We start from the raw sequence: 12,973 nt of genomic DNA on the forward strand, positions 1-12,973 counted from the left end.
AGTTGTCCTGACAACCTCCGTGCACACAGAGTTTCACAGCCATCTCAGACCAGTCTGACTCCTCACCCTGTCTAGGTAGGATAGTTTTCCTTTTTCTGCAATTGTTGTCAGTTTCTATCTTTCTCCTTGAACTTCGAAAGGGCTCCTCCATTCTCTCTAGACACTGGTGTCACTCCTGTAAGATTATCCTGGGTTTTATCTCTTATATCTTGGGTAGATGGCAAAATGGGTGGACCTTACCCAGAAAAAGTCCTGGACTCCCTCACAAGTTGAAGTTGCCCAGGGAATGTTCTGATGCACAATGATGGTGTCATCTCGTGGCACTCTGCCAATTCCACCTTGGCAGGTCACAAGTTTTCCTTCCTTCTGCCTTTGGGAAGTGTACCAGATACTTCCATAGATTGTAATATTCTTATGGTTCCTTTTCTTGTGCGTATTGATAACGTATCCTCACAATTGCTGCTTATTTATGATCTCTGCCCGCACCATACCATGAAATCTATATTTCCTAACACTACTAATGTGATATGCACTCGTAATGTGAAACAGTGAGGCCCGGGCCGCCCAAGCGGAATGTGGGCACTTACCTGCTCCACCACAGGGCCGGCCCTGAATTGTACTTTTGGACCAACCTTTTGCCTGAACTTGGGAAGACGTGGGCCTGTTTGGATTATTCGTGAAGGTGATTAGTAATAACATCATGGACGGTAACATTTTCCGTTCGTTCATGGGTTTAGGACTGATCATGTTCTCTTCGTAGTATTCCTCTTCACCTATTTGGAATGGTCTGCCTTTCTGTAGCATCTGTAAGCATTTGGAGGTGATTTTCCATCCTTGGAAGTTCACCTTCCGTAAACTCTTTCCGCCCCCAAAGCTTTATGACATCATTCTGGACCCCTTTTTGGATTTTTGATTTGAGGTGAATTTATAGCCATGACCCTGCATTAGAACGTACTATAACTTCCAGATTCACATCCTCATTGCTTTAGACTTCTGTGTAGCTTACATCATCTTCACCAGTGTAAGACTAATCACAGGCCCTCACCACACACTTGTGCCTAATCTTCTCTTTCACCCTCCGTCACCGCCCCTCTTTGCCTCTGGGAGCCCGCATACAAATGTTCAGTGCCACCTGTTGGTTAGTGCTTGCTTTTTCTTCTCCTTGTAAGTGAGATTCTATGGTATTTGAATTTCTCACTGGGGCTTGTTACACTTCCCCTAAAACCCTCACAGCCATTCTGGTGGTCACAAATGGCTGGATTGCATCATTTGTTCCGGCTGAGTGGTATACCATTGTGTGGCTATAGCCCATCTTCCTTCTCCAATCATCCCTTGCTGGACACCAGGGTGCTTTCCAAGTCTTGGATATCAGGAGTAAGACTGTGGTGAACACAGCCATGCACATGTCTTTATGCGGTAGTCTTTCTGACTTTTTTGGATAAGCAAGCGGCAGATTAATAGCTGGGTCATACGGGACATGGATACTTAAACTTCTGAGGCAGTTCCACACCTTTGGCATCGTGGCTGCACCGGGTTACACTCCCACCAGCAGTGCAGGAGGCTTCCCTTCTCTCCACCTCCTCTCTGACACTTGTTATTTCCTGTCTGCTTCCTTCTAGCCATGCTGACCACAGTGAGCTGCCATGGCCTTGCAGTTTGGATTTGCATTTTCCTGAGACTTCATGATGGTGAACAAGTTTTCATGCACCTACTGGCCCTCTTTCTGTCTTCTTCGGAGAAATCTCTGCTTCCATCTTTTGACCAGGTTTTCATTGGCTTGTTTTTTTTCTTGTGGAGACGTGCGAGTTGATTGTATCTTTGGGCTTTTCACCCCTTGTCCGATGTGTGGTTTGCAAACATCCTCTCCCAATTGTTGTGGTGTCTTAGTATTCAGTTGATGGTTTCCTTGAGTGGGCAGAAGTGTGTGCATTTGATGTGGTCCCGTTTGTTTCTTGTTTCCTTTGTTGCCCTTGCCCAGTCAGACATGCTTCTTCCAAATAGGCGGCTCAGACAGATGGCAAAGAGCACTCTGCCTAGGTCTTCTCCTACAAGGTTCACGGTTTCAAGTCTGCCATTCAAGGCTTTAATCCACTTCAGGTGGTGTGTGTGCCAGGTGTAACATCATGGCGGACTCTCGTTGTGTTCCATGTGGCTGTGCAGGCTTCCCAGCACCGTTTATTGTAGAGACTCTCCTTTCTCCGCTGTCTCCACTTGGCTCCCTGGTCCAAAATGGGCTGTCCATGTAAGTTTGAGTTGGGCTCTGGGCTCTCAATTGTTTTGCATGGGTCTTCATGCCTGTTTTGGGGCCCAGACTGTGCCGTTTCGGTACCTAGCGCTTCGTCCTCTATGTTGAAATCAGAAATTGTGACACGTGCTGCTTTGTTCGTTTTCCTGAGGATTCCTTTGCCTAGTCAGGGTCTCGTGTTGCTGGCTAGAAACTTTAGGATTCTCTCTTCTTCTCTGTGGCAAATACTGCTGCAACTTTGACTGGGATTGCATGGAATCCAGAGATTCCTTACTGCGGTATGAACCTTTCAAGTGTGTTAATCCTTCCATTCCTAGATCCCTCGATATCTTTTTTTTTCTTGTGTCTTCTTGAGTTTCTTTCCCCAAAGGTTTGCTAGTTTTTGAATTAACATAGAATTCACCTGTTTTGCTAAGGTTATTCACAGAGATCCTATTCTTCGTAATGGCAAGCTCCTGTTTTTTTGTTTTTTTTTTTTCCTTAGCTTCAGTTTTTCTGTTCTTTGCAACTTTTAATTGGTTTTGTTTTGGCACAAGTGCATTGCTGTGCTCACATCTGCTGGCAATGCTCCTGTATTTGCTGTGGAAGTCTGGCCCTGTCCAACGTCCCTTCCCATCTGCCTCTACTCTACCTCGGACGCCTGCACCAGAACAACTGAAGCAGTGGTGAGGAGGCCCAAACCGAGGATTCCACCCAGCCCATACTGGGCCACAGACCCAGAAGGTGCGGACCTCACCACTGCACCACCGGCCGGCCACTTACATGTTCAGTGGCAACGTGCAGTTGAGTGCAATGGGAGTTAAATATACTAGTGAGCCCAACTCTAGCACTGTGTAGATGAGGCTAGGTTGTTTTTCGGGTCCATTGTGATGTCAGAGGATTTGTCATAATTGTGTCTCTGAGGTCCAGCATGCTTCCTGGATACAGGTTTCAGAGCCTGCTTGGAGCAGTCTCATAACTCACCCTTCCCAGTTAGCCCATGCTTGACCTTCGCTGCCGTTTTTTGGCTTGTGAATTTCTCTGACTTTCAAACGTTCCAGCAGAGTCTGTCTAAAGACGGACATCATCTTTCATTGTGGATAATTCAGGTGTGATTTCTGTTCACCTTCCATTTTCTGGGTCCTCTTTTTCTTTTCCATAGTATACTCGTCATGGTCTTTCTCAGCTATCTCCCTTAGACATGCTTATCAGTCCGTTCTCCTTCATTCCGAGGGATTAGTTTGTATTTCTTTAATCGCTGTATGTTCTCTAGGGTGAGGTGTGAGTGCTTTCGTGACTCTTGGTTGTTGTCCTTGAATTTGCACCGGTCACTTGTAGGACTCTTGGCTACCCTAGCCTAGGTCAAACTAAGCACTGAGAACACGTGGTCATGTGGGTTGGTTTGACATCCTGAGATCAGAAACTCCAAATTCGAGGTGGTCCTGGCAACCCCCTTCACGGACACAATGTTTCCAAGACAACTTAGACAAATCGGATGAATTCCACTCTCCAGGAAAGATATTTTTCTGTCTCTTTTCCGGATTTGGGAAGTTTCGAACTTGACCCCTGATCCTTGAACGTTCCCCTAGATTCCGTCCAGATACGGGCTTACTTAATTTTTATAGGGTGTGCCATTTGTTTGCCCTACATCCTCTACCCTGGCCTGTTTATTTTTCTTGAAACACAACTGTAAAGTTCTAATTTTCGTGCAACTTCCTTACATATGGTGTCAAAACACATAATCAATAATCCTTCTACGGCAAGAGGTAGGGGGAGAGAATTTCGATGGAGGCAAACAGAGCACACTAGCCTGGGAGGGCAGCCTTCACGAAGGAACGAAGCCCTGTGGAAGAGGGTGCTTTTCAGCACCCTTGTAGAGCACTTCCAAACAAAGAGACATACCCCAAGCGTGACAGGGCTCCATTCCTTCAAGGCTTCCAAGACATCTCTTGGGACACATTACCATGTGCCCAGTGGGCCCACGTGACACCAGAGCTTCGGAAAAAGAGACTGACCTGCAAAGAATGCTATGGGCCTTGGAAAGGAGGCATCGATTCTTCTCTTCAATGTCCTCAAGACATCTTTCTTGACTTTGCATTATGCTTAAGGCACAAGGGCACTGTAGGTGTGATGAACGCCAAGTCCGGCCACTTGTTGCCAATGAAGTTGCAAGCTTGAATCAGCATGACCTCCCCATAGACTTGAATAGATGACAATGTTCTCCTCTCCGTGCCTGTCCCTCTATTCTCACTTGTGGCCTAGGGTTCCTTTCTTATCCCTTGCATCAGACTCTGTTTTATCTCTTCTAGTTTCTGTGCCTGCTTTCTGTTTGCCAAACCTGTTTCTGGGTATCTGTCCCTTTAATAGCCTAGCCTAGGCCAATCCTCAGACTGTAACCATGCGGCCACCCTGGGGGACATGTTCACCGTGATGTCATAAGCGACCTCAAAATTCGAAGTTGTCCTGACAACCTCCGTGCACACAGAGTTTCACAGCCATCTCAGACCAGTCTGACTCCTCACCCTGTCTAGGTAGGATAGTTTTCCTTTTTCTGCAATTGTTGTCAGTTTCTATCTTTCTCCTTGAACTTCGAAAGGGCTCCTACATTCTCTCTAGACACTGGTGTCACTCCTGTAAGATTATCCTGGGTTTTATCTCTTATATCTTGGGTAGATGGCAAAATGGGTGGACCTTACCCAGAAAAAGTCCTGGACTCCCTCACAAGTTGAAGTTGCCCAGGGAATGTTCTGATGCACAATGATGGTGTCATCTCGTGGCACTCTGCCAATTCCACCTTGGCAGGTCACAAGTTTTCCTTCCTTCTGCCTTTGGGAAGTGTACCAGATACTTCCATAGATTGTAATATTCTTATGGTTCCTTTTCTTGTGCGTATTGATAACGTATCCTCACAATTGCTGCTTATTTATGATCTCTGCCCGCACCATACCATGAAATCTATATTTCCTAACACTACTAATGTGATATGCACTCGTAATGTGAAACAGTGAGGCCCGGGCCGCCCAAGCGGAATGTGGGCACTTACCTGCTCCACCACAGGGCCGGCCCTGAATTGTACTTTTGGACCAACCTTTTGCCTGAACTTGGGAAGACGTGGGCCTGTTTGGATTATTCGTGAAGGTGATTAGTAATAACATCATGGACGGTAACATTTTCCGTTCGTTCATGGGTTTAGGACTGATCATGTTCTCTTCGTAGTATTCCTCTTCACCTATTTGGAATGGTCTGCCTTTCTGTAGCATCTGGAAGCATTTGGAGGTGATTTTCCATCCTTGGAAGTTCACCTTCCGTAAACTCTTTCCGCCCCCAAAGCTTTATGACATCATTCTGGACCCCTTTTTGGATTTTTGATTTGAGGTGAATTTATAGCCATGACCCTGCATTAGAACGTACTATAACTTCCAGATTCACATCCTCATTGCTTTAGACTTCTGTGTAGCTTACATCATCTTCACCAGTGTAAGACTAATCACAGGCCCTCACCACACACTTGTGCCTAATCTTCTCTTTCACCCTCCGTCACCGCCCCTCTTTGCCTCTGGGAGCCCGCATACAAATGTTCAGTGCCACCTGTTGGTTAGTGCTTGCTTTTTCTTCTCCTTGTAAGTGAGATTCTATGGTATTTGAATTTCTCACTGGGGCTTGTTACACTTCCCCTAAAACCCTCACAGCCATTCTGGTGGTCACAAATGGCTGGATTGCATCATTTGTTCCGGCTGAGTGGTATACCATTGTGTGGCTATAGCCCATCTTCCTTCTCCAATCATCCCTTGCTGGACACCAGGGTGCTTTCCAAGTCTTGGATATCAGGAGTAAGACTGTGGTGAACACAGCCATGCACATGTCTTTATGCGGTAGTCTTTCTGACTTTTTTGGATAAGCAAGCGGCAGATTAATAGCTGGGTCATACGGGACATGGATACTTAAACTTCTGAGGCAGTTCCACACCTTTGGCATCGTGGCTGCACCGGGTTACACTCCCACCAGCAGTGCAGGAGGCTTCCCTTCTCTCCACCTCCTCTCTGACACTTGTTATTTCCTGTCTGCTTCCTTCTAGCCATGCTGACCACAGTGAGCTGCCATGGCCTTGCAGTTTGGATTTGCATTTTCCTGAGACTTCATGATGGTGAACAAGTTTTCATGCACCTACTGGCCCTCTTTCTGTCTTCTTCGGAGAAATCTCTGCTTCCATCTTTTGACCAGGTTTTCATTGGCTTGTTTTTTTTCTTGTGGAGACGTGCGAGTTGATTGTATCTTTGGGCTTTTCACCCCTTGTCCGATGTGTGGTTTGCAAACATCCTCTCCCAATTGTTGTGGTGTCTTAGTATTCAGTTGATGGTTTCCTTGAGTGGGCAGAAGTGTGTGCATTTGATGTGGTCCCGTTTGTTTCTTGTTTCCTTTGTTGCCCTTGCCCAGTCAGACATGCTTCTTCCAAATAGGCGGCTCAGACAGATGGCAAAGAGCACTCTGCCTAGGTCTTCTCCTACAAGGTTCACGGTTTCAAGTCTGCCATTCAAGGCTTTAATCCACTTCAGGTGGTGTGTGTGCCAGGTGTAACATCATGGCGGACTCTCGTTGTGTTCCATGTGGCTCTGCAGGCTTCCCAGCACCGTTTATTGTAGAGACTCTCCTTTCTCCGCTGTCTCCACTTGGCTCCCTGGTCCAAAATGGGCTGTCCATGTAAGTTTGAGTTGGGCTCTTGGCTCTCAATTGTTTTGCATGGGTCTTCATGCCTGTTTTGGGGCCCAGACTGTGCCGTTTCGGTACCTAGCGCTTCGTCCTCTATGTTGAAATCAGAAATTGTGACACGTGCTGCTTTGTTCGTTTTCCTGAGGATTCCTTTGCCTAGTCAGGGTCTCGTGTTGCTGGCTAGAAACTTTAGGATTCTCTCTTCTTCTCTGTGGCAAATACTGCTGCAACTTTGACTGGGATTGCATGGAATCCAGAGATTCCTTACTGCGGTATGAACCTTTCAAGTGTGTTAATCCTTCCATTCCTAGATCCCTCGATATCTTTTTTTTTCTTGTGTCTTCTTGAGTTTCTTTCCCCAAAGGTTTGCTAGTTTTTGAATTAACATAGAATTCACCTGTTTTGCTAAGGTTATTCACAGAGATCCTATTCTTCGTAATGGCAAGCTCCTGTTTTTTTTGTTTTTTTTTTCCTTAGCTTCAGTTTTTCTGTTCTTTGCAACTTTTAATTGGTTTTGTTTTGGCACAAGTGCATTGCTGTGCTCACATCTGCTGGCAATGCTCCTGTATTTGCTGTGGAAGTGTGGCCCTGTCCAACGTCCCTTCCCATCTGCCTCTACTCTACCTCGGACGCCTGCACCAGAACAACTGAAGCAGTGGTGAGGAGGCCCAAACCGAGGATTCCACCCAGCCCATACTGGGCCACAGACCCAGAAGGTGCGGACCTCACCACTGCACCACCGGCCGGCCACTTACATGTTCAGTGGCAACGTGCAGTTGAGTGCAATGGGAGTTAAATATACTAGTGAGCCCAACTCTAGCACTGTGTAGATGAGGCTAGGTTGTTTTTCGGGTCCATTGTGATGTCAGAGGATTTGTCATAATTGTGTCTCTGAGGTCCAGCATGCTTCCTGGATACAGGTTTCAGAGCCTGCTTGGAGCAGTCTCATAACTCACCCTTCCCAGTTAGCCCATGCTTGACCTTCGCTGCCGTTTTTTGGCTTGTGAATTTCTCTGACTTTCAAACGTTCCAGCAGAGTCTGTCTAAAGACGGACATCATCTTTCATTGTGGATAATTCAGGTGTGATTTCTGTTCACCTTCCATTTTCTGGGTCCTCTTTTTCTTTTCCATAGTATACTCGTCATGGTCTTTCTCAGCTATCTCCCTTAGACATGCTTATCAGTCCGTTCTCCTTCATTCCAAGGGATTAGTTTGTATTTCTTTAATCGCTGTATGTTCTCTAGGGTGAGGTGTGAGTGCTTTCGTGACTCTTGGTTGTTGTCCTTGAATTTGCACCGGTCACTTGTAGGACTCTTCGCTACCCTAGCCTAGGTCAAACTAAGCACTGAGAACACGTGGTCATGTGGGTTGGTTTGACATCCTGAGATCAGAAACTCCAAATTCGAGGTGGTCCTGGCAACCCCCTTCACGGACACAATGTTTCCAAGACAACTTAGACAAATCGGATGAATTCCACTCTCCAGGAAAGATATTTTTCTGTCTCTTTTCCGGATTTGGGAAGTTTCGAACTTGACCCCTGATCCTTGAACGTTCCCCTAGATTCCGTCCAGATACGGGCTTACTTAATTTTTATAGGGTGTGCCATTTGTTTGCCCTACATCCTCTACCCTGGCCTGTTTATTTTTCTTGAAACACAACTGTAAAGTTCTAATTTTCGTGCAACTTCCTTACATATGGTGTCAAAACACATAATCAATAATCCTTCTACGGCAAGAGGTAGGGGGAGAGAATTTCGATGGAGGCAAACAGAGCACACTAGCCTGGGAGGGCAGCCTTCACGAAGGAACGAAGCCCTGTGGAAGAGGGTGCTTTTCAGCACCCTTGTAGAGCACTTCCAAACAAAGAGACATACCCCAAGCGTGACAGGGCTCCATTCCTTCAAGGCTTCCAAGACATCTCTTGGGACACATTACCATGTGCCCAGTGGGCCCACGTGACACCAGAGCTTCGGAAAAAGAGACTGACCTTCAAAGAATGCTATGGGCCTTGGAAAGGAGGCATCGATTCTTCTCTTCAATGTCCTCAAGACATCTTTCTTGACTTTGCATTATGCTTAAGGCACAAGGGCACTGTAGGTGTGATGAACGCCAAGTCCGGCCACTTGTTTCCAATGAAGTTGCAAGCTTGAATCAGCATGACCTCCCCATAGACTTGAATAGATGACAATGTTCTCCTCTCCGTGCCTGTCCCTCTATTCTCACTTGTGGCCTAGGGTTCCTTTCTTATCCCTTGCATCAGACTCTGTTTTATCTCTTCTAGTTTCTGTGCCTGCTTTCTGTTTGCCAAACCTGTTTCTGGGTATCTGTCCCTTTAATAGCCTAGCCTAGGCCAATCCTCAGACTGTAACCATGCGGCCACCCTGGGGGACATGTTCACCGTGATGTCATAAGCGACCTCAAAATTCGAAGTTGTCCTGACAACCTCCGTGCACACAGAGTTTCACAGCCATCTCAGACCAGTCTGACTCCTCACCCTGTCTAGGTAGGATAGTTTTCCTTTTTCTGCAATTGTTGTCAGTTTCTATCTTTCTCCTTGAACTTCGAAAGGGCTCCTCCATTCTCTCTAGACACTGGTGTCACTCCTGTAAGATTATCCTGGGTTTTATCTCTTATATCTTGGGTAGATGGCAAAATGGGTGGACCTTACCCAGAAAAAGTCCTGGACTCCCTCACAAGTTGAAGTTGCCCAGGGAATGTTCTGATGCACAATGATGGTGTCATCTCGTGGCACTCTGCCAATTCCACCTTGGCAGGTCACAAGTTTTCCTTCCTTCTGCCTTTGGGAAGTGTACCAGATACTTCCATAGATTGTAATATTCTTATGGTTCCTTTTCTTGTGCGTATTGATAACGTATCCTCACAATTGCTGCTTATTTATGATCTCTGCCCGCACCATACCATGAAATCTATATTTCCTAACACTACTAATGTGATATGCACTCGTAATGTGAAACAGTGAGGCCCGGGCCGCCCAAGCGGAATGTGGGCACTTACCTGCTCCACCACAGGGCCGGCCCTGAATTGTACTTTTGGACCAACCTTTTGCCTGAACTTGGGAAGACGTGGGCCTGTTTGGATTATTCGTGAAGGTGATTAGTAATAACATCATGGACGGTAACGTTTTCCGTTCGTTCATGGGTTTAGGACTGATCATGTTCTCTTCGTAGTATTCCTCTTCACCTATTTGGAATGGTCTGCCTTTCTGTAGCATCTGTAAGCATTTGGAGGTGATTTTCCATCCTTGGAAGTTCACCTTCCGTAAACTCTTTCCGCCCCCAAAGCTTTATGACATCATTCTGGACCCCTTTTTGGATTTTTGATTTGAGGTGAATTTATAGCCATGACCCTGCATTAGAACGTACTATAACTTCCAGATTCACATCCTCATTGCTTTAGACTTCTGTGTAGCTTACATCATCTTCACCAGTGTAAGACTAATCACAGGCCCTCACCACACACTTGTGCCTAATCTTCTCTTTCACCCTCCGTCACCGCCCCTCTTTGCCTCTGGGAGCCCGCATACAAATGTTCAGTGCCACCTGTTGGTTAGTGCTTGCTTTTTCTTCTCCTTGTAAGTGAGATTCTATGGTATTTGAATTTCTCACTGGGGCTTGTTACACTTCCCCTAAAACCCTCACAGCCATTCTGGTGGTCACAAATGGCTGGATTGCATCATTTGTTCCGGCTGAGTGGTATACCATTGTGTGGCTATAGCCCATCTTCCTTCTCCAATCATCCCTTGCTGGACACCAGGGTGCTTTCCAAGTCTTGGATATCAGGAGTAAGACTGTGGTGAACACAGCCATGCACATGTCTTTATGCGGTAGTCTTTCTGACTTTTTTGGATAAGCAAGCGGCAGATTAATAGCTGGGTCATACGGGACATGGATACTTAAACTTCTGAGGCAGTTCCACACCTTTGGCATCGTGGCTGCACCGGGTTACACTCCCACCAGCAGTGCAGGAGGCTTCCCTTCTCTCCACCTCCTCTCTGACACTTGTTATTTCCTGTCTGCTTCCTTCTAGCCATGCTGACCACAGTGAGCTGCCATGGCCTTGCAGTTTGGATTTGCATTTTCCTGAGACTTCATGATGGTGAACAAGTTTTCATGCACCTACTGGCCCTCTTTCTGTCTTCTTCGGAGAAATCTCTGCTTCCATCTTTTGACCAGGTTTTCATTGGCTTGTTTTTTTTCTTGTGGAGACGTGCGAGTTGATTGTATCTTTGGGCTTTTCACCCCTTGTCCGATGTGTGGTTTGCAAACATCCTCTCCCAATTGTTGTGGTGTCTTAGTATTCAGTTGATGGTTTCCTTGAGTGGGCAGAAGTGTGTGCATTTGATGTGGTCCCGTTTGTTTCTTGTTTCCTTTGTTGCCCTTGCCCAGTCAGACATGCTTCTTCCAAATAGGCGGCTCAGACAGATGGCAAAGAGCACTCTGCCTAGGTCTTCTCCTACAAGGTTCACGGTTTCAAGTCTGCCATTCAAGGCTTTAATCCACTTCAGGTGGTGTGTGTGCCAGGTGTAACATCATGGCGGACTCTCGTTGTGTTCCATGTGGCTGTGCAGGCTTCCCAGCACCGTTTATTGTAGAGACTCTCCTTTCTCCGCTGTCTCCACTTGGCTCCCTGGTCCAAAATGGGCTGTCCATGTAAGTTTGAGTTGGGCTCTTGGCTCTCAATTGTTTTGCATGGGTCTTCATGCCTGTTTTGGGGCCCAGACTGTGCCGTTTCGGTACCTAGCGCTTCGTCCTCTATGTTGAAATCAGAAATTGTGACACGTGCTGCTTTGTTCGTTTTCCTGAGGATTCCTTTGCCTAGTCAGGGTCTCGTGTTGCTGGCTAGAAACTTTAGGATTCTCTCTTCTTCTCTGTGGCAAATACTGCTGCAACTTTGACTGGGATTGCATGGAATCCAGAGATTCCTTACTGCGGTATGAACCTTTCAAGTGTGTTAATCCTTCCATTCCTAGATCCCTCGGTATCTTTTTTTTTCTTGTGTCTTCTTGAGTTTCTTTCCCCAAAGGTTTGCTAGTTTTTGAATTAACATAGAATTCACCTGTTTTGCTAAGGTTATTCACAGAGATCCTATTCTTCGTAATGGCAAGCTCCTGTTTTTTTTTTTTTTTTTTTCCTTAGCTTCAGTTTTTCTATTCTTTGCAACTTTTAATTGGTTTTGTTTTGGCACAAGTGCATTGCTGTGCTCGCATCTGCTGGCAATGCTCCTGTATTTGCTGTGGAAGTGTGGCCCTGTCCAACGTCCCTTCCCATCTGCCTCTACTCTACCTCGGACGCCTGCACCAGAACAACTGAAGCAGTGGTGAGGAGGCCCAAACCGAGGATTCCACCCAGCCCATACTGGGCCACAGACCCAGAAGGTGCGGACCTCACCACTGCACCACCGGCCGGCCACTTACATGTTCAGTGGCAACGTGCAGTTGAGTGCAATGGGAGTTAAATATACTAGTGAGCCCAACTCTAGCACTGTGTAGATGAGGCTAGGTTGTTTTTCGGGTCCATTGTGATGTCAGAGGATTTGTCATAATTGTGTCTCTGAGGTCCAGCATGCTTCCTGGATACAGGTTTCAGAGCCTGCTTGGAGCAGTCTCATAACTCACCCTTCCCAGTTAGCCCATGCTTGACCTTCGCTGCCGTTTTTTGGCTTGTGAATTTCTCTGACTTTCAAACGTTCCAGCAGAGTCTGTCTAAAGACGGACATCATCTTTCATTGTGGATAATTCAGGTGTGATTTCTGTTCACCTTCCATTTTCTGGGTCCTCTTTTTCTTTTCCATAGTATACTCGTCATGGTCTTTCTCAGCTATCTCCCTTAGACATGCTTATCAGTCCGTTCTCCTTCATTCCAAGGGATTAGTTTGTATTTCTTTAATCGCTGTATGTTCTCTAGGGTGAGGTGTGAGTGCTTTCGTGACTCTTGGTTGTTGTCCTTGAATTTGCACCGGTCACTTGTAGGACTCTTGGCTACCCTAGCCAAGGTCAAACTAAGCACTGAGAACACGTGGTCA

This window comes from Equus asinus, chromosome 23, assembly GCF_041296235.1.
Source record: "Equus asinus isolate D_3611 breed Donkey chromosome 23, EquAss-T2T_v2, whole genome shotgun sequence".
In the NCBI taxonomy this organism is placed as follows: Eukaryota; Metazoa; Chordata; class Mammalia; order Perissodactyla; family Equidae; genus Equus; species Equus asinus.